Here is a 14,893-nt window from a genome sequence, read left to right as displayed (position 1 = left end):
AATCCACCTCTCCCTCTGCCCAACGGCTCCGGAACTGGGTTCCTCCCTCTTCCCAGGGATTATCATCTAGGATACCATGAGAAGGGGGAAGGGTGGTATCTGAAATATGTGAACTCATGTTCAGAGGTGTGGAGAGATTGACACCTGCCTCTTTCTAGAATTCACTGTAAAGCTTATTATCTTTTTTTAAAAAATAAAAAGCAGAATAAAAGGAGAAAAAGGCTTAAAAATGCAGCATTTTCTGGTTATTGGGGACTAGTTTGGGAGCAGGTTTATTGCTCTGAAGGCCCCGTGGGCAGGTGCAAGTGCTGTGTGTGTTTGGGCTCTGGATCCCTGGATCTCAGCTGTAAAATACTATTGTTCCTGAGAGCCATTCTCCTCGTGGCAGCCCCCACAGGAATAGAATCACTCCCAAGTGCTGAGCGCTTCAAGAGCCTTGAATGAAACTCATCTCTGCCCAATGGATTCATGACATCAACGGAAGCAACAGCGCCAGGCAGGCTAACAGGGGGCCTGATATGCAAAGAGAGGGCCACAGTCCAGAGCCACCTCACAGCTGCGGACAAGCAGTAGCAAGGGAAGGAAGCACCAAATGACAAGAACCAACCACCCAAGAGCAGAGCTGAAGGACACACAGACGTAACAGGCCTTGAAAGGATTATTAACAAACACTGACAACCTATGCACTCACAAAGACCTCCACCCAGTCCCTACCAGAAAAATTCTCGGGCATTCTTACAAATGCTATCAGACATGATCACAGAAATAAATATAAAAATCATCTTCCACACATAAAATTTTATCTTCTTTCTAACTAATTTTTTTTCACTTAGAATAAAAATCAAAATGGAAAAGGTAGTTGATTTAGAAATGATCAAGGACAGCACTGTGGATTAAGTCCAACTGACTTGATGGCAGGATCTTCTGGTTTTGGGGGCAATAATCTTTATAAACACTTATTGCCCATCCTTTCTTCCCCAGCACTTCTGACTACATTCAAACCCCAACCTTCAGATTAGTAATTAAATATACACCACACGGTCCTTTTAGGAACCTCAAGGTATAAAATAAAAAGCAAAACAAAACTAAAATCTGTCCCCACTCCATCGATTCTGATTCTCAGTTCTTCTATCTGGCAGGGCAGAGCTGGCTCACAGGCTTCCCAAAGGGGTAAATCTTTCTGAGAGCACTGCTACATCTTTCTCTTGTGGAGCAACTGGGGGTTTTGAACCACTGGGCTTTCGGTTAGCAGTCAAGTGCTTAACCAGGGTGCTACCAGGGCTCCTCAAGGAACAAAATGTATCTCTGAAAATGGAGGGAATTTACAAAAATTATGAGCAAAATCTGTGAAATAGAATATAAAAAGGCGGAAACACTAGAGAAGCCTGATTCTTTTAAGGTATAAATGATATTTCCCCTTTCCCCTTCACTCTGACTACAATGATGTTTGAGAGTTAAATAAAAATAATCTTGCTTCTTCCCTGAGATGGAACGCGGCAACCTTGGCCCAGGGGCAGAGAAGGGGAAGGCAAAGGAAATATTAGGAGACTGAAGGAAGTTCAGGATGCGTGAATAAGCCAATGAGGTGAAGAAAGCTGATGGTTTCATGGCATCTGGGGTCTTAAAGACTTGAAGGTAAACAAGCGGCCATCTAGCTCAGAAGCAACAGCGCCCACGTGGAAGAAGCACACCAGCCTTTGTGATCATGAGGTGCCAAAAAGATCAGTTATCAAGCAGCAGATAATAAAAAAGTCATATCATTTTGTGCTCACCTCCCTAATATAATCGCTGAAGACAAATGGGTACATAAGCAAATGTGCTGAAGAAAGCTGATGGAGCCCGGCTATCAAAAGAGATAGTGTCTAGAGTCTTAAAGGTTTTAAGGTAAAAAAGTGGCCACTAGCTCAGAAGCAACAAAGCTCACATGGAAGAAGCACACTAGCCTGTGTGATCACGAGTGTCGAAGGGATCAGGTATCAGGCATCAAAGAACAAAAAAATCATATCATTGTGAATGAGGGGAGTGCAGAGTAGAGACCCAAAGCCCATCTGTAGGCAATGGGACATCCCCTTACAGAAGGGTTGCTGCAAGTTGATGAGCCAGTCAGGGTGCAATGTAGAAACGATGAAACACACAGCCTTCCTCTCGTTCCTAAATGGTCCCCTGTCCCCACTATCATGATCCTAATTCTACCTTACAATTATGTCTAGACCAGAGGATGTGTTAGGCAGATAGGGCAGGGATGGAATGTCCATTAACGCATGCCCAGAGAGCCAAGCACGAAAACAAAGGGCGGTGCACTGCACATGTTCAGAGGCCTAGGGTTTCCCATTGGTGGACATGGGTGAGCACTAATCCTGGATTGGCCCACCTGGGCCAGGTGAATTCAATTCAGCCAATGGGGTCATCCACCACGCCTCCCTGTGGAATCCTTGAAAAGGCAGGAGCCCAGAGGGAGAGGGAGAGAACTTGGAGGAGAACTTGGGAGAGATCTAACAGAGAGTTACAGGGAAAGAGATCTTTGCGCGATGCTGAGCAGTCTCTGTCAGGCTGCATGATGAGGATGAATCCTATGAGCGCCATTTAAAACCTGAAACTTCTTCTAACTCTCATTAAACTCACTTGGATCATGAGCCAGGCTTCGGCGTGAATTCTTTCTCGCGCGGAGCCAAGGACCGAGGTGCAACTCTATCTCCAGAGAGTTCTAACAGATGTACACTGGTACAGATAGGAACTGGAAACACAGGGAACCCAGGGCGGATGATCCCTTCAGGACCGGTGGTGAGAGTGGCAATACCAGAAGGGTGGAAGTAGGATGGGGTGGAAATGGGGAGCCGATTACAAGGATTTACATATAACCTCCTCTCTGTGGGACGGACAGTAGAAAAGTGGGTGAAGGGACACGTTGGACAGTGCAAGATATGACAAAATAATAATTTATAAATAAATTATCAAGGGTTTATGAAGGAGGGTGGAGTGGGGAGGGAGGTGAAAAATGAGGAGCTGATGCCAGGGAGTTAAGTGGAGAGCAAAAGTTTTGAGAATGATGAGGGCAATGAATATACAAATGTGCTTTACACAATTGATGGATGTATGGATTGTGATAGGAGTTGTATGAGTCCCTAAAAAATGATTAAAAATATAATAATAACACTTACCAAAAAAAGAAAAGGATGGGAGGGGGGAATTAGCGACTTGATAGGACTCACCCGTCGGGAGCTTCTGCTGCCAGACCAGAAAATTGGGAGGTAAGGTGAAGGAAACGGGGAGGTGTAGTCCTGACAGTAGAACTAGGGTACTAGGGTCTCTCCTGGACCCCTTTTTTTGCATGTGATTTCCACTCACAAAGCATACGAAGAACACTCTAAAGCACTCTAGGCGCCAGCGGGAAAGCTCCACTTTACACTTCCCCCCTCATTCACTCTGGTAAGATTTTTTGTGTTCTGATGCTGCCTTATATCTGATGCCTTCGACACCTCGTGATCACACAGGCTGGTGTGCTTCTTCCATGTGGGCTTTGTTGCTTCTGAGCTAGATGGCCGCTTGTTTACTTTCAAGCCTTTAAGACCCCAGATGCTGTATCTTTTGCTAGCCGGGCACCATCAGCTTTCTTCGCCACATTTCGTTGTTCACCCTCTTTGTCTTCAGAGGTTGTGTCGGGACGGTGAGCATCATAGAATGCCAATTTAATAGAAGAAAGTATTCTTGAATTGAGGGAGTACTTGAGTGGAGGTCCAATGTCCTTCTGCCACCTTAATACTAAACCTATAAATATAGGCACATAGATCTATTTCCCCAACCTCATATCTATATATATATATATTTGCATATGTACATGCCTTTATTTAGACCTCTATAAATGCTCTTTGCCTCCCAGCTCTTTCCTCTATTTCCCTTGACTTTCCTCCTGTCCCACTATCATGCTCTGTCTCCACCTGGGTTTCAGCTATACCTCTTAGTTACATTACCCTTGATCATGCTCTACCATACCTGCCACACCCACCTCACCACCAATTTGGATCACTTGCTGTTCCCTTGTCCCTGGGCTTGTTAACACCATTCTCTTCCCCCCCACCCCCACCCCCACTCCCATCCCATGTCCCCTCGGAACTGTCAGTTTTATTGTTTTTCCTCCAGATAGTTCATCCAGCCTATCTTCTTTAGACAGAACTGTGGAGATAATAACATGCACAAAAACAAGACAGAGCAAAACCAAGCAACAATATCCAACAAAACAACAAACCACTGACAAAGAACAAAAGAAAACACAACAAGAAAGAAAAGCTTGTAGTTAGCTCAAGAATCATTTGTTGGCCCTTAGGAGTGTTTTCCAGTCCTGTCTGTTAGGGCACCACGCCCTGGCCCCAAAGTCCACTTTCAGCATTCCCTGGGGACCTTGCCACTCCATTCCCTTGCTGTTCCACTGCACTCCCCCAGTGCTTTGCCATTGGTGTGGTGGGATCAGGTCGGGACTACCTATTTCATATGGAGGGGGAAGAAGCCCAGAGTTATCAGAGAACTCCTCAAGAAGAAGGACAAAGTCAGAGGGCTTGTCTTACCTGACTTTAACACCTACTATACAGTCACAGTGGTCAGAACAGTGTGTTACTAGAATAACGAAAGATATTCAGACCAATGGAAAAGAACAGAAAATCATCAGCATATAGACAACTGATCATTGACAAGGGCCCCAAAAGCAAGAAGTGGGAGGTGGATGCTTTCTTTAACAACAAATATGCACATGTTAAAAAATGAAACAAGACCTTTACCTCACCCCATGCACAAGAACAAACTCAAGGTGGGTCACAGACCTAGAAGCAAACCCCCAGACTACCAGGACCATCAATGAAGTAATCGGGACAAACCTCAGGGAATCCATAGGCTAACTGCAATAGGGAAGGGTATACACACGTGAACCTGAAATTGACAAGTGGGATTTACTAAGGATAAAACCTTAGTAAAACCTGTGTGCATCGAAAGACTTCACCAAGAGAGTAACAAGAGAACCCACAGACTAGGAGAGGATTTTTGCAATGACACAACAGACAAAGAGCTTATTATAAAAATCTAAAATACCCCCTAGCCTGTGAAAAAAAGAAAACAGTTAACCCCTGAGGAAGTGGGCCAAGGACCTGAACAAATGTTTCACTCTGGAGCAGACCTGAATGGCCAATAAACATATGCGATAATGCTCCTGATCACTAGCCATCAGAAAAATGCAAATTTTTCTAGCCCAAATCACTAGCCCAAATCAGAAAATCAGAGAGCAACAAATGTTAGAGGGGAGGTGGTGAGATAGGAACTCTCCTCCACTGCTGGTGGTCATGTAGATACATACAGCCACTTTAGAAAGCCATCTGGTGATATTTAACTCAAATTGAAATTGAGTTACCTTATGACCCAGCAATCCTCGACTGTGTAAATACCAAGAAGAAGCAAGAAATAGACCACAACCAACTGTCATAGCGCCAATGTTTATTGTGGTGCAATTCACAATCAACGAATTGGAAACAACCTAAATTTCCATCAACAAATGAGTGGATTAGAAAACTCAGGCACACTCTATGATGCTCACTCTCCCGACACAACTGCTGGAGCCAAAGTGGGTGAACAAGTAAATGTGGTGAAGAAAGCTGATGGTGCCCGGCTATCAAAAGAGATAGTGACTGGGGTCTTAAAGGCTTGAAGATAAACAAGCGGCCATCTAGCTCAGAAGCAACAAAGTCCACATGGAAGAACACACCAGCCTGTGTGATCGAGTGGTCCCAAAGGGATCAGTTACCAGGCATCAAAGAACAAAAAATCATATCATTGACTGCACACCTCCATGATAGGATCACTGAAGACAAATGGGTGCATAAGCAAATGTGGTGAAGAAAGCTGATGGTGTCCAGCTATCAAAAGAGATAGTGTCTGGGGTCTTAAAGGCTTGAAGGTGAACAAGCGGCCATCTAGCTCAGAAGCAAAAAAGCCCACATGGAAGAAGCGCATCGGCCAGTGCGATCACGAGGTGCCAAGGGACCAGGTATAAGGCATCATGCAAAAAAAAGATATAAGTGTGTGTATGTATGTGTATATGTATATGTATATATGTATATATATACCATATTAAATGAAGGGGTAAGTGCAGAGTGGAGACCCAAGGCCCAAGTGTCGGCCAATGGAGATCCCCTCATAGAGGGGTTTAGGCGAGGAGATGGGTTAATTAGGGTGTGAGGCAGTACCGATGAAGAACACAGCTTTCCCCCAGATCCTGGATGCTTCCTCCCCCCAACTACCATGATCCGAATTCTACCTTGCAGGGCTGGATAGGACAGAGGCTGTACACTGGTACATATGAGGGCTGGAGGTACAGGAAATCCAGGGTGGATGATACCTTCAGGACCAAGGGTGTGAGGGACGATGCTGGGAGAGTGGAGGGTGAGTGGGTTGGAAAGGGGCAACTGATTACAAGGATCCACATGTGACCTCTTCCCTGGGAGAGGGACAGCAGAGAAGGGGGGAAGGGAGACTCCGGATAGGGCAAGATATGACAAAATAACGATGTATAAATTACCAAGGGCACATGAGGGAGGGGGGAAAGGGGAGGGAGGGGAAAAAAAAGAGGACCTGATGCGAGGGGCTTAAGTGGAGAGCAAATGCCTTGAGAATGATTGGGGCAGGGAATGTATGGATGTGCTTTATACAATTGATGTATGTATATGTATGGATGGGGATAAGAGTTGTATGAGTCCCTAATAAAATGTAAAAAAAGAAAAGAGGAGAAAAAAATGATTAGGGCAAAGACTGTACAGATGTGCTTTATACAATCGATTTATGTATATGTATGAACTGTGATAAGAATTGTATGAGCCCCAATAAATTGTTAAAAAAAGAAAAAAAAAGATTTAACCTTCTCCTTATCAATGTATTTTTTAATAATGATACCTCTTTAAAAATATCATTTTCAGAAATATTACTATATGGGAAATTTTGAGTAATATGATCAAATGTTTATGCACATCATTCCAATTAAGTTCTTGTTTTAATGTAAGCCAATGAAAATGTTCAATATCATTGTAATGTCCTGTCGACTCTTCTAAATAATCTATGCAGTTACTATAGAACTTTTTAACGTGATTCATGATATCTGTACAATTTATTTCACCTTATTCTTCTAGCTGGCTTATACTATTACAAATAGTTAACAGAAGAAAATTATTTTTTAACCGCTCTTGACACTGAAATTTTAAATTATTAACTTCATTTGCTACTTCGATTACCGAAATTGTGTCACCTTCAATAAGTTTTATAGCATTTTAAAAAAGAGCTGCTCGATTGTGTACAAACTCTAGCCAAATTTTTGAAGATTATTTTTCAAAAAACTCTTCTAAAATTCTAGGACATTTATCCTGTGATAGAAAGTAGGATTTCAAAGGATTGTATATTTTCAAAATTCTTTCGACAGCTGGCAAAAGAGTTAACCAGCACAGTTTACTGTATCCAAGTATTTTCTGATATTCCACTTCCGCAGTTTCACAAAATTCTTTAAGCATTTCAACATGCACAGTGTATATATAGAAATAAGTCTATTTTAATAACAATATTTTCCACATCTATGGGCAAAAATCAGCAGTTGTTTAAATGGTGTTATGTATTATGTGTGCTGCACAACCAACACCAATAATGTTTTGATTAAAGTTTTTGTTTAATTTATAAAATATATTTGTACCTCTTCTCTCTTTTCCTCCAAAATTTGCACTCATGTCTGCACAATATGCAATCATTTTATGTTTTAAATTGTTTTTTCCAGAATATTAATAATGGAACTTAAAATTATTTCAGAAGTTTCTCCGGGCACAGAAATGAAATCTAAAATTCTAATTTTTATTCTAGTGTCCGAATCAAAAAATCTAATAATGGCTGGAAATAACTTTATATCCTTATGATTAGATGTGTCAGAATATAAGGCTATAAAATTAATTTTTTTCTGGATATTTGTTTAATTCTGAAAATGCATCAGGGGAAAGCACATTACACACAATTGCCTGAGATTTTGTTCTAGCACAGGCAAATTTTTGGTTGATTAACTTTTTGACAACTTGTGATGCACAGTCCATAGATCTGAAAGAATGATTGTGACTAATAGCTTGAAAAGACATAAGTCCTTTTGCTAATGCTAATTTCTTTTCTTTGTCTCCATAAATTGTTTTCTGAAAAAATCCCTGTATTTTGGAGGAAGATGCAGCAGTATTTAAATATCTTTTATGTTTCTGCGCCTCCAAGTGCTTTGAAATATCATTCTTACCGCCATGCGAAATAGAAAATTCACCATTACATTTCTCACATTTTTACCATGTAATTAATCGCTTTTGGATTTTTAATAAAAGGAAATTTACTTCTTAAAAAAAAAAAAAAGAAAACTCAGGCACATACACACAATGGAGTACTTACTACACATCCCTAAAAAGCACTGATAATTGAATGAAGTACATCGTCTCATGGGAAGACTTGGAGGAAATTATGCTAAAGGAAGTTACCTAATCACAAAAGAACAAGTAGAACAGAGTCCACTGAAGTAAGTATAATCAGCACAGTAGTTACAGAAGAAAAACCAATTTTCTCACACTTTACTGGTTGAGGTACAGGCAGTCGGGCAGGGGACAGACCAAAGTCAAGGATGTACATGTCATTCCAACACAAAGAAGGGGAAAAGGTGGGAGGGGGAGAAGAGGAAAAAAAGAGGGAGATGATGCACTGGGGGACTAGGACACTAACCCAGCTGGGGGGTATTGTTTATGTCTCCACAGAGATGGGAGTGTGAGTACAGCCCCCACCACAGCGCACCAAACCTTTGGAGAAATCTAACCACAAGGAGAAACTCATGAACAGAGAGGTCTACAGGACTGGCCTCAATCAGAGCCAAACTGACCCCCCTCCCTAGATGTATGTGCTATAGAGGATAACGCTAAACCTACAGGCGGAGGAGAGGGGCTGGCCTGCCATGCCCACACAGAAGCAAACCAAGACATGAAAAGAGAGAGTGAGGGACTAGACCCCATACTGGCACATCATGCCCTGAGGTTGATGTCCCTGCATGGAACTGCTAAGCCACAGAGAGGGCAACAGCTTGAGACATGATGTCTCATCTCTGGAGCATGCCACAATAGAGGACAATACTGGGGACACATGGTGGGGTATGAGTCCAGCCTGACCCGCTCCCCCCACACACACAGTGTGACAAACCAAGAAAGGAACATAACAGATCAGCAACGGGAGCAAAGCCAAGTCACAAAGGCCCTGAGGAGCCCCCAAAATAGACTTCAGGCTAGGAGGGGCAGTTCCTAGAACTCCTCTGGACTGGTGGGGAGATAGTCATTAAGGTCAGTGGACAAACATAGGATTATGTATGCTTTTTCTTTTGTTTTTGCTAGTTATTTTTCCCCATTTTTATTCAATCTTTTTGTTTTGTCTCTATTGTTGTTGGTTTGCCTACCTATGTAAGATAGGAATGGGGAGGGGAGCAAGCTTGGGGAGAATGCAAGGGGACATACAGTTCTGGAGGGACAGTTGGGGGAGGAGGAGGCAGAAGGAGAGAAGGAGTGGTCAGCAAACAACTCCATAGACAGGGGAACAACTAGGGAATTAAAAGCAAAAACGAGGAGGATGTAGAGATCCCAGTGATATTAGAGCAACAATAATCTAGCCCAGAGGAATAACTAAGAGGCAGAAGAAGAGAGAGCGTGATGGTGGGGCAGGAGGAATGTAAAATGAAACAGGAAAAATCTAGGAAGCAAAGCTATGGAGAGAAGTATAAACATAGGTGTGCAATGTATTTACTTATGTAAATATATTAATGCATAAAAGTAGGGATATTGGCCTATGTACATATATTTATATAGCAATACATTGAGGAAGTGGATGGACTTTGAGCCTCTGCTCAAGTCCTCCATCAATACAAGAACACTTTGTTCTCACAAGCTGGCATTCTGTGATGCTCACCCTTCCAGCACAATAGCTGAAGACAAAATAGGTGCATAAGCAAATGTGGTGAAGAAAGCTGATGTTGCCCGGCTATCAAAAGACATAGTATCCAGGGTCTTAAAGACTTGAGGAGAAACAAGCGGCCATTTAGCAGAGAAGCAACAAGTCCATATGGAAGAAGCACACCAACCTGTATGATCTTGAGGTGTCGATGGGATTAGGTAACAGGTATCAAAAGACACAAAACAACAACAAAAACATATAGTTGAGAATGAGGGAGGCTAGAGCAGGGATCCAAAATCCATCTGAAGACAATAGGACATCACCTCACAGAAGGGTCACAAGGAAGGGATGAGTCAACCAAGGTGCAGTATTACACCAATGAAACACACAATATTCCTCTGGTTCCTTGAGGCTTCCTCACCCCCCACTATTATGACCCCAGTCCTGCCTTTCAGTTCTGGTTAGACTATAGCATGTACACTAGTGCAGATAAGAGCTCACAACACACTGAATCCAGGTCAGATAAACTCCTCAGAAACTCGCTCAGGGAGTAGTGACACCAGGAGGGTAGGTGAAATGTGGGGGGAAGGAGGAGAGGGAGGAGGAACCGATAGCAATGATCGACAAATAACCACCCCCCACCTCCGAGGGGGATGAACAACATAAACATGAAGGGAGACAGTGGTCGGTGTAAGATATAATATATTTTATAATTTATCAAGGGGTCTAGAGGATGGGAGGTGAGAGTAGAAGGGGGAAAAGGGCGCTGATATCAAGGGCTCAAATAGAAAGTAAATGTTTAGAAAATGATGATGGCAACATATGTACAATTATGCTTGATATAATTGATGTATGGATTATTATAAGAGCCGTGAGAGCCTCCAATAAAATGATTTTAAATAAATAAATAAAATTTAACACCTTATCATTTGATGGCCCTTTTGACCCATTTGAAATTCATTTTTAATATTTTCTGTTTTTCTTTTGATTGAAGTCTTTCTCTGTTATATTTTGTTAGGATTTTTGTTAGGTTGTTTATTGTGAGATTTTCTGTATATGAAGTCCAGTACAGGCAGGGGACAGCCCCAATCCCAAGTATGTGGGCAGCACCCTTTTCCCCATAGAAGAATTTACTTCAGAGGACAGCACTGAAACTACAGCTTAGGGAGCGGGACATGTCTGATCAGAGCATACAGGAGCAAATGAAGGGAGAGGAAGACAGAATGGAAAACATCCTGGCCCACTAAGCCCTGAGGGCGATATTCCCGCTCAGAGCAGCCAAAGCACAGAGAGGACCATAGGGCCAGCCCCACTATGAGACACAACATCCCTCACTGACCAATAGCCCTACAGGGGACAACGAGGTATTACTGTAATCCAAGTGCAAACTGAGCATGATAGTGGGACAAGAGGAAAGTAAAATGAAATAGAGGAAAGAGCTGGGAGGGAAAGGGCATTTATAGAGGTCTAAATAAAGGCATGCACATATGCAAAATATATGAGGATGGGGAAATAGATCTGTGTGCATATATTTATAGGTTTAGTATTAATGTAGCAGATGGACATTGGGCCCCCACTCAAGTACTCCCTCAATGCAAGAATACTTTCTTCTATTAAACTGGCATTCCATGAAGCTCACCTTCCTGACATGATCGCTGAAGACAAAGTGGGTGCATAAGCAAATGTGGAGAAGAAAGCTGATGGTGCCCGGCTATCAAAAGATATAGCATCTGGGGTCTTAAAGGCGTGAAGGAAAACAAATAGCCATCTAGTTGAGAAGCAACAAAGCCCACATGGAAGAAGCACACCAGCCTGTGTGATCACGAGGTGTCGAAGGGATGAGGTATCAGGCATCAAAGAACAAAAAATCATATCATTTTGTGCTTACCTCCCCAATACGATCAATGAAAACAAATGAGTGCCTAAGCAAATGTGGTAAAGAAAGCTGATGGAGCCCTGCTATCAAAAGATATGTCATCTGGGGTTTTAAAGGCTTCAAGGTAAACAAGTGGCCATCTAGCTCAGAAACAACCAAACCCACATGGAAGAAGCACATCAGCCTGTGTGATCACGAGGTGTCGAAGGGATCAGGCATCAAAGAACAAACAAAACCCCATACCATTGTGAATGAGAGGGAGTGCGGAGTGGGGACCCAAATCCCATCTGTAGGCAACTGGACCCCCCCTTGCAGAAGGGTCACAGGGAGGAGACAAGCCAGTTAGGTTGTAGTGTAGCAACAATGAAACATACCCCTTTCCTCTAGTTCCTAAATCTTTCCTCCCTACCCACTATCACGATACCAATTCTACCTTACAAATCCGGCTAGACCAGAGGATGTACACTGGTACAGATAGGAACTGGAAACACAGGGTATCCAGGACGGATGATCCCTTCAGGACCAGTGGTGAGAGTTGTTATACTGGGAGGGTGAAGGGAGGGTTGGGTAGAGAGGGGGAACTGATTACAGGGATCTACATATAACCCTCTCTCTGGGGGACAGACAACAGAAAGGTGGGGGAAGGGAGATGTTGGACAGTGTAAGATAAGACAAAATAATAATTTATAAATTATCAAGGGGTCATGAGAGAGGGAGGGAGGAGCGGGGAGTTAGGGGGGGAAATGAGGTGCTGATGCTAGGGGCTTAAGTGGAGAGCAAATGTTTGAGAATGATGAGTGTAATGAATGTACAAATGTGCTTTATACAATTCATGTATGTATGGATTGTGATAAGAGTTCTATGAGCCCCCAATAAAATGATTTTAAAAAGAAAGAAATGAAGCTGGAGATCACATGATAAGAGTTTTCCCAGACCAACTGCTTGTTCATTACAAATACCTTTTTTCAACAGTACAAAAGGCTATTATACACAATACACATGGGCTTCTGCATGTGGAATACACAGAAATCAAATCGAAGATATCTGTGGGAGAGACAATGGAGAAGCTCCATATCAACAGCTAAAACCAAGGGTGGATTGTAGAATCAATTGCTCCTATGTAAGTTCATGTCAGGTTGAAGGTGAAGTAAGTGAAAAAAGTCCACAAGAGCAACATATATCATCTTGAGTCTATCCTATCTGAATTTCAAGAACAGATTTGCTGCATTGAACCCTAATGACAGAAGAGCTGATGAGCTGTGGAATGGCATCAAAAGTATCATTCATGAAGAAGGTTAAAGGTCATTGAAAAGACAGGAAAGAGAGACAAAGTCAAAGTGGATGTCAGAAGAGACTTTAAAATGTGCTCTCATTCATGGATAAAGGCAAATGGAGGAAAGGTTGAAGTCAAACATTTGGACAGAAAATTTCAAAGGGCAGCTCAAGAAAAATTAAAAAAAATATTTTAATGAAATGTGCAGAGCCCTAGAGTTTGAAAATCAGGAAAGGACAAACTCACATAGCATATGTTAAATGGGAAGAACTGAAGAACAAATTCAAGTCTGGAGCTGTAATACTGAAAGATTCTATGGGCAAAATATTGAATGATGCAGGAAACATTAAAAGAAGATGGAGGAAAAAAATGGAGTCACCGTACCATTGACATTCAGCATCTCAAGAGGTAGCATATGAGCAAGAACCAATGGTGCTATAGACCAGGATGTGAATCACCTTGCTATCATGCAGAAGGCATTGGAAAGTGGCTTGTGGTAGATGCAGTTAGGACAAAACTAAACACCTTACCATTTGATCTCCTTTTTGATCCACTTAAATTTTGCTCTTGTTTTTTACTATTTTCTGCTTTCTTTTCAATTGAGATTTTAATCTGTATTACTTTGGTATTGTTGGAAGTTATTTTTAAAATGGATTTTCTGTATATATAATCCAGGATACGTAAATCGATAGAGACCGTAACTGGATGGATGATTCCTTGGGGGTATGATGGGGGAGGTTGGGGGGAAATGGAGAATAACAATGAAAAAAGAAGATGTTCTAAAATTGATTTGGGGTGATGACTCTACAAACTTTCTTGATTTGAACAAACTATTACAATGTATGATATGTGAATTATATGCCAGTAAAAAATGTGTGTGTTTTTTTTCAAAAGAACCATTGCACTGAAGGAAAACCTTCAAAATGCACTGAAACATTAATAAAAAACAAGACTCCAGGAACTGAAGGAATGAATATGATTGAAATGCTTCAACAAGCTGATGAAGCGCTGGAAGCACTTACTGGTTTATGCCAGGAAATTCGGAGACAGCTCCTTAGCCAACCGATTGGAAGAGATCCATATTTGTACCCATTTCAAAGAAAGGTGACCCAACAGAATGCTCAAATAATAGAGCACATGACCTCTAGTAATAGAGCTGGCATTGCTGAGAACCAGGTCCAGAGTCTCATCCTGCGAGTGGCTGAATTATAATGTCGGCTGAATTGCAGATCTAGATCAGTGTCTGATATAAAGTAATGACATTCATAAGAAAAAGTTGAGACCCTGAAACATGGAATGAGAACATATGGGCTGATGATCCAGAAGAGGAGAATATTGAGCCCCTAGAAATGATTGAGCCACCCCAGTCAATGGATCCACCCCTCCCAGCTGAGGGGATCAATCCATTGTCAGTAAAACAACCCACACCTGAGCAGATTATTCAAACTGCTCAAGCTGAAATGCCAGGTGGGGCTGCATCTGTAGCATTGCCTGAAGGAGATGCCCTACAAGATATTGCTGAGAGCACCAGGGAAGCACCCTCACCACCCATTATTTCCTGTAACTAAAATTAAGGCTCAGAAAGCTCCCAAAGGTGAGGTTGAGATGATTACCCAAGGAGAAGCACGCTATACTCACAAAGATCTGACCCCCAATGAAATGATTTTTAAAAGAAAAAAATGTTTTGAAAATTATTATGGCAACATATGTACAAATGTGCTTGACACAATGTATGGGTGTATGGATTATGATAATAGCTGCAAGAGCCCCCAATAAAA

The sequence above is a fragment of the Tenrec ecaudatus genome, chromosome 10, assembly GCF_050624435.1.
Source record: "Tenrec ecaudatus isolate mTenEca1 chromosome 10, mTenEca1.hap1, whole genome shotgun sequence".
NCBI classification, from domain to species: Eukaryota; Metazoa; Chordata; class Mammalia; order Afrosoricida; family Tenrecidae; genus Tenrec; species Tenrec ecaudatus.
Note: the sequence above shows the minus strand (reverse complement) of the source record.